The 12,055-nt window shown below is 50.3% G+C and overlaps 1 pseudogene; it reads left to right on the top strand.

Annotated features, from left to right (window-relative positions):
- Positions 1 to 11,825, top strand: part of LOC119379620 (uncharacterized) — an 84,941-nt pseudogene extending 73,116 nt beyond the window's left edge.
- The last annotated feature ends 230 nt before the right edge of the window (positions 11,826 to 12,055 follow it).

Genomic DNA, 12,055 nt, shown 5'->3' with positions numbered 1-12,055 from the left:
CAGATCACAACAAGCGCCAGCCGCGGGAGCTAGACGTGACTGCAGCGCCGCTAGTTCTCACGACCGCCACGCGGACCGCCTCTCCGGCGGAGCTTTTAAACTGAGTTTGTTCTAGTAACGTTGGTGAAACGTGCGTGCGTTTTCGGGACACGTATAAGCACTACATATCAGCTTACCACTTCTGGTGTTGGCAATACCCACGTTGCCATTGGCAGCGTTACCCAACCGTAAACAACTGGCTATATAACACATATGCGGCTCTTCAACATATATATGTGTGCGTTTAAAATTTATACATATCTTGAGCGTCATTTTGTAACGTGTCGCTCAGTAAAAAAAAAAGTTACGCCACAGTCACCTACCCGCCGCATGCTTCGCATAACATCGACTCCCACGGTACGCGAGATCTGCCGGATTTTTTTTTAATTTTTAACATTGATTTGCTATGTTTGTGCTGTTCAATGCAGGCCGGTGCTCACTGCCCAACAAGAACTTCAGGTTCCGAGAGGCCCATGGACAAAGAAACTCAAAGGTTTTCCTACAAAATTTTGCGAAGAAAGCATCAAGCAGCATGAAAGAGCCCATGGCGCCGAGAAGCACTGTTCTGCTGTATATCGCATGTTCAAAGCCGACAAGGTCGGATCTGTGCTTTTGCACTATGGCAAGGACCGTACATTTGTTAAAGCAAGTGTCCAAGCATCCTTTCCACTAGCCAAGATATACGACACTAGCTGCGTACTCTGCGCCACCCATTCCATAAATAGTTACGCCCTCTTGCATGCTCTTCATTGTAGCGGCCCCGAAACGTCAATATATGATTGTTTTTCCTTGAACAAGGCGAGTGCCTGTTTTATTTCTTCCAATGAATCCCCCTCGCCTGACGAGTTTTCGTCGAACCTTGGACTAGCTGCGTACTCTCATCAGGCGGCAAAGTCGAAAGCGGCAGGTACACATGTGCGGCTGGCGCAGGTGGCGTGTGCAAGCATGTCGCTGCTTTACTGTGGTACTTGCTAGATGTTGAAGGCATGGGCCACTTATTTGTACCAGATAGCGTATCGTGTACATCGAAACCAAGACATGGGGGTGTCGGAGCACAAAGCGTAAACTTTGGGTGACCAGCTTTTCAGATCTACAATTTACAAGACACCAGCCAGGTAAAGTGCCGCGACAACAAGAATTGTCAGCTGAAAAGCTGAACGTTCCGATGAAGTGTCTGCCCTGAAGAAATTATGTACATGTTTCCAAGAATCCGGGCTCTCTCCAATGCTAGTTGCGGTGATTTAGGAGGCCGGATATGAACCGAATAATCTTGACCAGCCAGCTGAAAGTGTGCCCACACTGCAGCAACAAATAAGGCAGCCATTGTGTGTGGAAGAATATCAAGCACAAGAGTGCATGAGCGCTTGTGCTCTGTCTCCTAAGAAGCTCACGCCCTAGAAGAAATGACAAGGGGCCAGAGTAGTGTCCCTCTCTGGCATGAATAAAGAAAGAAAAGAATAACTGCATCTCCCTTTGGAGACATTGTAAGAAGAAAAGCCCCTCAGTCAGTCAGTCAACAAACTTTATTAAGGTCCAAAGGAACTACAAACTCGTAGTTGCGGGCCGCGCCCACGTTGGGACCGGAAGACCATGGACCTCCGCCCGTTCGCGGGCCCTTTGGACAGCCCTTAGTTGTTCCTGGGGATCGCCGCTTTTGAGGGCTTCCTCCCAGTCCTCTTGTTTATTAAAAGGCGCATTTCGTAACGCAGAACATTGCCAGAGCATGTGTGCTAGCGAGCAATACTCTGCATTGCACTCAGGGCAGTGTGGGTCGATGTCTGGAGCAATGTGGCTAAATCGACCTCTCGACGGGAATGATCCAGTCTGTAACATTCTGAGCGTAGAAGACTGGGGTTTAGTGAGCGTGGGGTGTGGGAGGGGGAATTTCCTGCGCCCAAGCTGATAGTGCTTAACGATTTCGTGAAAAGAAAGCAATGGGTCGGAGTCGAGCTCACAACCCGTACTGTCTAGCGCATCGGGACCATCGCGGAATGTGACCCCTCGCGCTTGGTCATGAACTAGTTCATTCGGGTTGGGTTTGCTGGGATGTACATTGTTTCCCATGTGCGCCGGGAACCATGCGATAGTATGCGAAGCATCAGGTGGCCTGTGTCTGATTATGGCCGCCGCCTCTTTCGAAAGTAAACCAGATCGAAAGGCTAGTATGGCTGATCTCGAGTCGGTATAGATGTAAGGCCGCGAGGGGTCGGTCATGGCGAGCGCGATGGCAACTTGTTCGGCCGCAGACACTGTGATGTGTCTTACCGAAGCTGCATTAATAATTCTCCCATCAGGGTCTGCTACAGCAGCTACAAATGAATCTGTGCGCCCGTACTGGGCAGCATCGACGTAAGAAACTAGTTGAAAGCTTTGATGCGTAAAATTGATGAGAGAGCGGGCTCGGGCCTTGCGCCTGGCCACGTTATATTGGGGGTGTACATTCCTAGGGAAAGGGAGAACCTGAAAGGTCTCTCGAACGGTGTGAGAGAGCATGGTGGCATTCTCGTCGATGGCCAAGGGGGCCAGACCGGCAGACTTCAATATGCGTCTGCCTGCCTTCGTAGACGAGAGGCGGACGGTTTGAGCCGTTTTTTGTGCTTCAATTACCTCCGTGAGGGTGTTGTGCACACCTAGTTCGAGAAGCCTTTCTGTGCCAGTGCTGATCGGAATTCCCAGTATGCATTTGACGCTTTTCCTGATCAGCACATGCGACTGAAAAATTCACAGCATATCCACGGGGTGAATGATGATGAGTGCGGCGAAGCTCCGGAGGGAGTCATCGGTAAACCGTGAAACTCTTCCGTGAAATTCGCCCAGTACATCATATAAAGAGTGTGAAACACCGTGTATATATTGCCGCATCCAATATGCACAGCGACAACAAAGAAGAGCTCGCGCAGCAAGAGAGGAAGACGAGGTTCACGCCCGATCCCTTCTTTCTTGTGCCTCGCATAATTAAAGTGAGCTGTGCCATATCCGACTTCTGCTGTTTCTGCGTCGTGGCACTGGTGGAGGCGCTGGGTACATGTTCGGGACACCTGCCAGCAGCCCCGCATCTAGCCCAGAAAGACTTCCGCGCGTCGATACACCCGTTCACCGCACCAGCCGCCGCCTGTTGGGCCTGAGCCCAGAGCTCTGTCCTTTGCCAGAAAGGATGACCGCGCCCATAAGCAGTGTCCCAGACATGGGCAGCCCACGCGCGACACAGGTGACTGTTTTGAACCCTCAAATTCCGGTGGACTTCCTCAGCAACACATATGAGGACGCAGATGACTGGTTCGAGGAGTTCGAGCGCGTAGCCAACGTTAACGGGTGTGAACGCCGGACAGGAGTTGGGCTACGTGTACTTCCATCTTCAAGACGGAGCCCGAACATGGTTCACGAATCGCGTGTGGTCATCGTGGGACGAGTTCCGGCGGAAGTTCCTGGACACTTTCGCAAGCACCGAAAGACGAGAGCATGCACAGCGACTCCTGCAATCACGGATTCAGAAGCCAAATGAATCTGTTGCGATGTTTGTTGAGGAAATGGCCCGTCTATTTCATCGGGCAAATCCGGATATGTCCGAAGCCAAAAAGATCAGCCACCTCATGCGCGGCGTTAAGGAGCAGCTTTTTGCTGGTCTCGTACGCAACCCGCCTTCGAGCGTCGACGAATTTTCTAAAGAGGCGATAACCATCGAACGCGCACTACACCTACGCTACCGCCAGTATGACCGCCTAAACAACAGTGGGTCAGTCAGCGCAACAGCCGTGACCGTAATGACAACACCTGACGAGCGTTCCTTGCGCCAACTAATACGAAAATTGTACAAGAAGAGGTGAAGAAGCTCGTTGCCTCGCCGAATGACTACGCAGTTGCGTCAGTCACCGAAGTTGTGCGTCAGGAGATAAGGCAAGCACTTTCGCTTCCCGAACCGAACAGCGACACTGTTAAACCATCGTATGCAGACATTGTCCGTCGACAGCCATCGAACGAGCCACCACCGCAGCAGTACCACCAGCCACAGCCGCCGACAGCGCCTTGGTACTACAGGTGAACTTCGACGCCGATGCAACCACCACTTCGCAAAACCGACATTTGGCGCACCCCAGACTACAGGCCCTTGTGCTTTCTGTGGGGAAGCAGGCCACATCGTTCAGTATTGCCCTTATGGCGTCGCAGGGTACCAAGGCTTTCCGTCCACTACTCCTCGGCGCCATTTCAATGGAAGGCCTAACATCGACACGAGTATGACGACCTCGCGGGATGATTCTCCTGGGTTCCGGTCGCGCTCGCCCTCTCCAGGACGTTATTCCCCCTCTAATAGACGTACCCCCACTGACATGGTAAGAGGGAGGTCTCCCAGCCCACGCCGGGAAAACAAAAAGCAGCGACCTCAGGGGGAAGGTTGCGAATCGTCGAAAAGCTGAAAATCCCCCATTACTGCTGAACGAAGAACCGGAAATTGGCAATGACTCGACGACAGACCAGATTGTTACCGCCGACATTAAACTTAAGATTGATGGTCACGACGTGACGGCACTGGTCGGCACTGGTGCGGACTTTTCAATAATGAGTGAGAATCTGTCAAATAAGCTCAGGAAGGTGAAAATGGAATGGACGGGACCGCAGATTAGAGGAGCTGGAGGGCAGCTGCTCACACCTACTGGAAAGTGCACCGCAAGAATCAAGATAGGGGATTCATCATTCGTCGCAACTTTCGTCATTCTTTCCGAGTGTTGTAAACAGGCAATCCTAGGGATGGATTTCTTGCGGGAATACGGCGCCATCATCAATATACCGGACGGTGTCCTGACCTTTTCAGCGGATCATAGCGCACCGCTACAGCGCAAGTCCCTGCGTGTCACCGATGACGTGACCATACCACCGTTATCGTGCCGCCTTGTTTCTGTCACGTGCAACACGCAGCATACTGGAGAAGGTATCGCTGAACAAGTATCGACGCTTCTACTCACTCGAGGTGTTGTCCATTGCCAGAAGTCTCGTCAGTATCGTGTACGGGCAAGCAGAGGTCCTGTTGACGAACTTCAGAAACGAGCGTCGACACATTACAGAGGGCACCGCAGTTGCTTACTTCGACGAGATTGTAGACGTCCGCGAGTGTTTTGCAGTGCAACAGGAAGAGACGCCAGCCGCTTCAGCACCCCCACCTGTTGACGTGAGCATGGATTTATCACCAGCGCAGAGGCAGCTTCTTCTTCTGCACCAGTTCGAAGATTGTTTCTCATCGACCTCGAGGGTAAATCAAACTCCACTGACGAAGCACCGGATTATAACGGAAGAGACAGCAAGACCAATTCGACAAAATCCATACCGCGTGGCACCGAAAGAGCGCGAAGCAATGCAAGAACAAGTGCAGAAAATGCTCGACGATGACGTCATGCAGCCGTCAAAAAACCCTTGGGCATCACCTGTAGTGCTGGTTAAAAATAAAGACGGCAGCTTACGCTTCTGTGTCGACTACCGCAAGCTGAACCGCGTGACAAAAAAAGACGTATACCCATTGCCGCGCATCGACGATTCGCTCGACAGGCTGAGGCATGCACGCTTCCTCTCGTCGATGGACCTCAAAAGTGGGTATTGGCAAATTGAGGTCGATGAGCGAGACAGGGAAAAGACTGTTTTTGTAACGCCTGATGGGCTTTACGAGTTTAAAGTCTTGCCCTTCGGGTTGTGCTCAGCTACAGCAACATTTCACAGACTGATGGACACCATCCTATCAGGCCTTAAGCGGCAGACTTGTCTGGTATATCTATACGACGTCATTGTTTTCTCAGAAACATTCGACGAGCACCTAAGACGGCTGCTAACGGTATTTCGAGCAATACGGTCTGCCGGCCTGACACTGAAAATCTGAGAAATGTCATTTCGGTTTCAATGAACTTCAGTTCTTAGGACATGTGAGCCATGAAGGTGTTCGTCGAGACCCCGACAAGGTCGCGGCCGTCAGAAAATTTCCGACGCCAGAAAATAAGAAGGCAGTCAGACGTTTTCTTGGCCTCTGCGCATACTACCGCAGATGTATTGCCAATTTCTCGCACATAGCATCGCCTTTAACACGCCTAACAAGAGAAGACGTTCCCTTCGTATGGGGCGACGATGAGCAAGCGGCATTTGACGATCTGCGACAGCGCCTGCAGACACCACCTGTGCTTGCTCACTTTGACGAGGACGCTCCTACCATGATCCACACAGATGCCAGCAACGTAGGTTTAGGCGCTGTACTCGTCCAGTGGCAAGACTCAGCCGAGCGCGTGATCGCATACGCAAGTAGGACGCTTTCCCGTGCCGAGTCTAATTACTCCACAACGGAAAAGGAATGTCTTGCTGTCGTATGGGCAGTCATGAAGTTTCGCCCATATCTCTACGGCCGTTCCTTCCACGTAGTCAGCGACCACCACTTTCTTTGCTGGCTGACCAACTTGAAGGACCTATCTGGTCTGCTAGCACGCTGGAGCTTACGCCTTCAAGAATTTGGTATGACGGTCGTGTATAAGTCGGGACGGCAACACTCCGACGCCCATTGCTTATCCAGGTCACCCATAAAGCAAGACGATGTCCCAGAAGATGATGACATGGCGTTTGTAGGAGTTGTCGACACGGCCACAATTTCGTGTAAGCAGAAAGAAGACACCGAGTTGCTTCCCCTTATTAATTTCTTGAATGGCCGGACTACAAACATTCCTAGGACATTTGCATGGAGCCTGCCGTCATTCTGCTTGCGCAGTGGTGTCCTATATAAGAACTTTTCTTCCAGCGGATGCACACACCTACTTGTCGTCCCGACGTCCATTCGTAAAGAGGTGCTGAGAGCTTGACACGATGAGCCGATGACCGGCCATCTCGGATACACGCGCACATTGGCCAGAATCCAACAAAAATACTACTGGCCAAGGCTTCCAGCCATTGTAAAGCATTACGTGCGCACGTGCCTCGATTGTCAACGACGGAAATCGCCACCTTTAAAACCAGCTGGATTGTTACAAGCAGTTCAAGTGCCCACCGTTCCGTTTGCCCAAATCGGAATGGACCTTCTATAGACCATTTCCGACTTCGCATGCGGGAAACAGATGGGTAATAGTCGCCATCGATTATCTTACGCGCTCCGCAGAAACGAAGGCTCTATCAAGCGGCACCGCAGTAGAAACCGCACGGTTCTTCATTGAAAACAGCGTTCTGAGGCATGGTGCTCCGACAGTCATAATAACGGACAGAGGTACCGCTTTCACGGCCACGCTCCTGAAGACAGTGCTTGAGCTCAGCGGAACAGCTCATCGAAGAACTACCGCCTACCACCCACAAACCGATGGCTTAACAGAACGTCTCAACAAGACTATTGCCGACATGGTGAGTATGTACATAGACGTGGATCATAACAATTGGGACGACATTCTACCGTAAGTCACGTTCGCCTATAATACAGCTCAACAGGAGACTACGCGAAGGACGCCATTTAATATTTTTCATATCCGTGAAGTGACAACGATGCTTGATGCTATGTTACTGCATGACTGCAATAATACAGACACGGACGCTGAAACTTTTACTCAAAGAGCTGAAGAAGCGAGGCAGCTTGCAGGCGTCCGAATATCCCGGCAGCAGAGTTACGACGCCCAGCGTTATAACTTGCGACATCGATACGTCAGCTACCAACCAGGCGAGAAAGTGTGGGTCTGGAGCCCTAATCGCCGACGGGGACTTTCTGAAAAATTACTGAAGAGGTATTTTGGTCCCTACAGTGTTGTACGACGCCTAGATGACGTGAACTATGAGGTTATCCCGGACAGTAACTCGCTAACTCGCCAGCACAAATCGGAAATCGTGCATGTTGTACGAATGAAGCCCTATTGTGCAAATTAACTTGCATTATACGTCTACTACACCGTCTTTTGTAGTAGCGCATCGGGACGATGCTCTCCCTGGAGGGAGGCAAATGCCGCATCCAATCTGCACAGCGACAACGAAGAAGAGCTCGCGGAGCAAGAGAGGAAGACGAGGTTCACGCCCGATCCCTTCTTTCTTGTGCCTCGCATAATTAAAGTGAGCTGTGCCATATCCGACTTCTGCTGTTTCTGCGTCGTGACAATATTAAACATCAAACTTTGATTGTACTGTTGGTTTACGTGGTCCCTTCATTATCACCGCTTTGAGATCAGTGAAATGCAGGGAACGCGTCCGCTCCCGAGCGAAAGAGAAAGCGCGCCAAGAGCGACCGCGTTCCCCGCTCGCCCTGCGAGAATTAACCGCAAGGCTAGAGGGAAGACACGACGCGCGTAGCAGTCCTCTTCGCGTTCCACGACGCGAGGTCAGGGGGAGGTTACTCCGTATACCTCCCATAGGATGCCTTAATTCATGACGTCAGCGCTGGCAGCGCCAAACGTCCCTTCAGTTAATATCCTGGCGGCTGGGATTCAGAGACTCGAACGGCAGAATGGCGGCGCACACGGTATGCGTCGTCATGGCAACACTAACACCAGCCGCGCCTCCTCTCCTAGCGCCCTGGCGCGCGCCGGGTTTTTCTCTTTTTGTTTTGTTTGCGTGCGCGGGCACCCTCTCCCTTTCTTTTGTGACCCCCTCGCCCCTCCTCCGCGTGCTGCGCAGTGCAGCGCGCCGGGCGCTTTTTTTTTTTTTTTTGCATCCGCTGCGGGTGCTGCGCCGCGCGTTCGTTGCGCGTTTGAATGTGCGCAATTTGCAATCAGGCATTCTGCAAACACTGCAGTCGTGCAGCATGTGCCAGAACGCAAAAGAATGAATTGCACTCACAACACAAAATATCTTTGGTCTCTTTTTATTCTCCTCGTTTCCGAAAATCAACATTCTATCAAATGTGGTGCGATACATGCTCAGGATATTAACATACACGTGTTCATGATCACTAAACAACACAAAAGTTCTCGGCAATGTTAAGAATTTAAAGAACAGTGGGAAAAAAAACAGAACATAACACTAGGGCACATAATCGAAAACACAATATTTATACTGACAAAAGTGCAGAACAGCTTCTGATATATGCGCACGATATTGCACAAAATTATCATAACAAAATTGAACATTCCTGAAATGCAAAAACAATGAAAGCAGTTGAAATACCTAAAAGTAGAATAATAATGTAACGACCATTTTAAAGATGTCAAAATGAACTCCACATATAACACAACTAATATTGGCCGCACTTTATTGACTACATTTCCAAAAACGTTGATTTTCATACAACTAGTGATGATAAACGCGGAGAAAATGAACGGCTGATATCGGATGATTCATGACATCTCTTCTTGAAGTGCGCCGATTCTGCAATTCTTCAGCTTTTCTCTGGGCGCACCGATCAGCTGTGTAGCGTTCCGAAATACACCCTAAAGAAAAGGGCAAGTTTCAATCAGATAAAGAGCGCCGTCGATTCGTGCAAAAGTGAACTCGTTTGTTCGTCTCAGAGCAGCACAAGTTTTCATACATCTACCTAATGTCTCACAAATTAAACGTGGTTATAGGCGATGGGGAGTAATAACCGGAGACAAATGCAAAGCACACACTCAAGCACGCGGTTCTCTGAGAGTTGTAAACCTGTAACTAGAGTTACTTTGCATGGGCTTCATGTCCGCTGCTTGTTCGTATAACGATTTAAACGCAGCATCCTGCCCTTTTCAAATCAGTCATTTTTGAAAACAGTAACTGTAGCCCCACTGCAGAGAACAGCTACTCGGTATGGACGTGAATTCAAATTGACACAATGAAAACCGCGACTCAAAGTTCGTTGTCTGTCTGTCAAAGGGCACGCTCACCTGTCGTTCTTTTGGGGGCCGGCACATATATTCCGGGACTTTTTCTGGAAGTATTCAAGCAACAAAGCACTATGCACGAACAGCGCGAGTCGTAAAACATCGCGTCGCACAAGCACACAGCGAGCGAGCACCATGAAACGGACGAGCGACGACGGCTAACTCACGCCTTACCAACGCCAGACACGAAACCAACGAAACTTTCTAACGGATTTCAAAGTCGGCGGCGCCAGCAAGGCGGCGGAAAGCGCGCCTCCCGCAGGAAAGGGAGTTGATCCCGCCAGAGAGGGGGTTGAAGGGAGTTGGGAGGAAAGAGACGGAACGCAGATTTTAACTCTGATCCCAGTCAACAGATGGCGCCTCAATTTGCCATACCGGTCACGTGGGTTTCTTTCACTAGCCTGGCGAGGTCGGTAGCATGCCCAACGAAAGCCAACGGAACGCTTTCATGCAAGTGCTCCGGCTTCGCGAACAATGCACGGCGTTTACTGCACATAAAGCGTCCCAAAACCAAACATCTTGCTCAAGGCGTGCTTTGCGTTTTTCCTAGAAATAATTTCTTTATCATGTACATTAGGATGAAAAGTTCAAAGCTCACTATAGTATATCGCCCGCAAAGTATGTCTTTTAGTGTGATTAATTCATGGAACACTACGATGTCTTGTAATATATGATATATAGTGAATTGCTCATCTAGTGAGCAATTCATTAAACTAGAGCTGGCTACATACATACATACTACTACTACTACTACTACTACTACTACTACTACTACTACTACTACTACTACTACTACTACTACTACGACAGAGGAGGGAACGACCCACACCCTAAGGAGCTTCGCCCCTAAAATTTGTTGCCTTTATCAGAAGCAAGGTGTGAGAGCGGGCTAGTTGGTATTCCATAATACTAAAACTTTAGCGCAAAACGAGCACGGCGGACAAAGAAACGACAAAGAAACTGTCTTCGTCGTTTCTTTGTCCGCCGTGCTCGTTTTGCGCTAAAGTTTTAGTATTATAGCCTTTATCAGAGGCTCAAGATCAGCTCCTCCCACTAAATACATGAAGGCAGGCCTGCAAAATGAAGCGAGTGCCATAAAAAAGTATAAAGAACTGAAAAAAAGTAGAAGTTTTCTCTGTAGGTTTGTGTGTAAATCCCGATGTGCCTTGCCTTGGTGCCTCCCCAGACGGCCTTGTTCTCGACAAAACCATAGGCGATCATGGTCTTGTAGAAGTCAGGACACTTGCCAAAGCAATAGAAGAGGACCTTTCATTGGAGGAGGCAATTAACCGAAAGAAAGCGCGCTTTTGTAGCTTTAGCTACACTTGCCTAGCCGGAGCCGATTTCGCATGGATCCTCATGAGCCGTGCTGCGCATGCGCGAGGATCAGTGATGTCACACAGCTGACTCACCGGAGCCGGCATCTCACGCGCTCTCCGCCACCGCCGCGCGTGGCTCGCAGCTGCTGGTCTGCGCGTTCGGGAGCAGTGGCGTCGTAGCCGCGGCAGACACACTGGAGCCGGCGCGCGCGGACTCCGCCACAGCCGCTGCGGATTCGAGAGGAGTGAGGTCGTAGCCACGGCAGACACACTGGCGCCGGCGCGCGCGCAGCTCTTCGCCTTCGCTGTGCAGTCGTCGTCTGACACTGCGCTGCAGCCGCTTGATAGCGCCTCTGACTGACGTTTGCAGGTGGGTAACGCCATGGAGAAGGAGAGCACAAATGCTGCTCAATGGCGCAGAAGAGCCGAGAAGCTTATCTCATCGGATCCCGAAGTAGTTGCCTGGCCATCAGTGGTTCAGCGTACGAAGAATGAACAGAAGAACGCTAATAATCCTAGACAATCTGGAAAGCTAAGAATAATCAGCTGAACCTTTAATAACGCTACGTATATCCTGGCATAACCAAGCTAAGCCACTGCAATTTTTTTGAAAGCGGGCAAGCTCAACCACCGACACAAGTACTACAATCAAACTCAAGGACAGCTTGGTGCTACTGGACTAAAGTGAAAAAAAAAAAACGGCAGGAAGTGGAAAAATTCGTAAACAGCGGGTTGGTGCTCGAGCCGACGTTTCGACAAGTGGACTTGTCTTCTTCAAGGGTGGAACTGATTTCCTTGGCTATCGTGTGTATATGCTTCGTGCCCTCTCCAGAGTGGGGGTGGGGGAGGGGCTGAGACGCCGCCGTGACGAACTGTGTGAGTCATAAGGAATTAAAAAAAGAAGAAAAGAAAGAAAAA

This window comes from Rhipicephalus sanguineus, chromosome 1 (assembly GCF_013339695.2).
Source record: "Rhipicephalus sanguineus isolate Rsan-2018 chromosome 1, BIME_Rsan_1.4, whole genome shotgun sequence".
NCBI lineage: Eukaryota > Metazoa > Arthropoda > Arachnida > Ixodida > Ixodidae > Rhipicephalus > Rhipicephalus sanguineus.
This window is presented reverse-complemented; position numbering and strand designations above follow the sequence as displayed.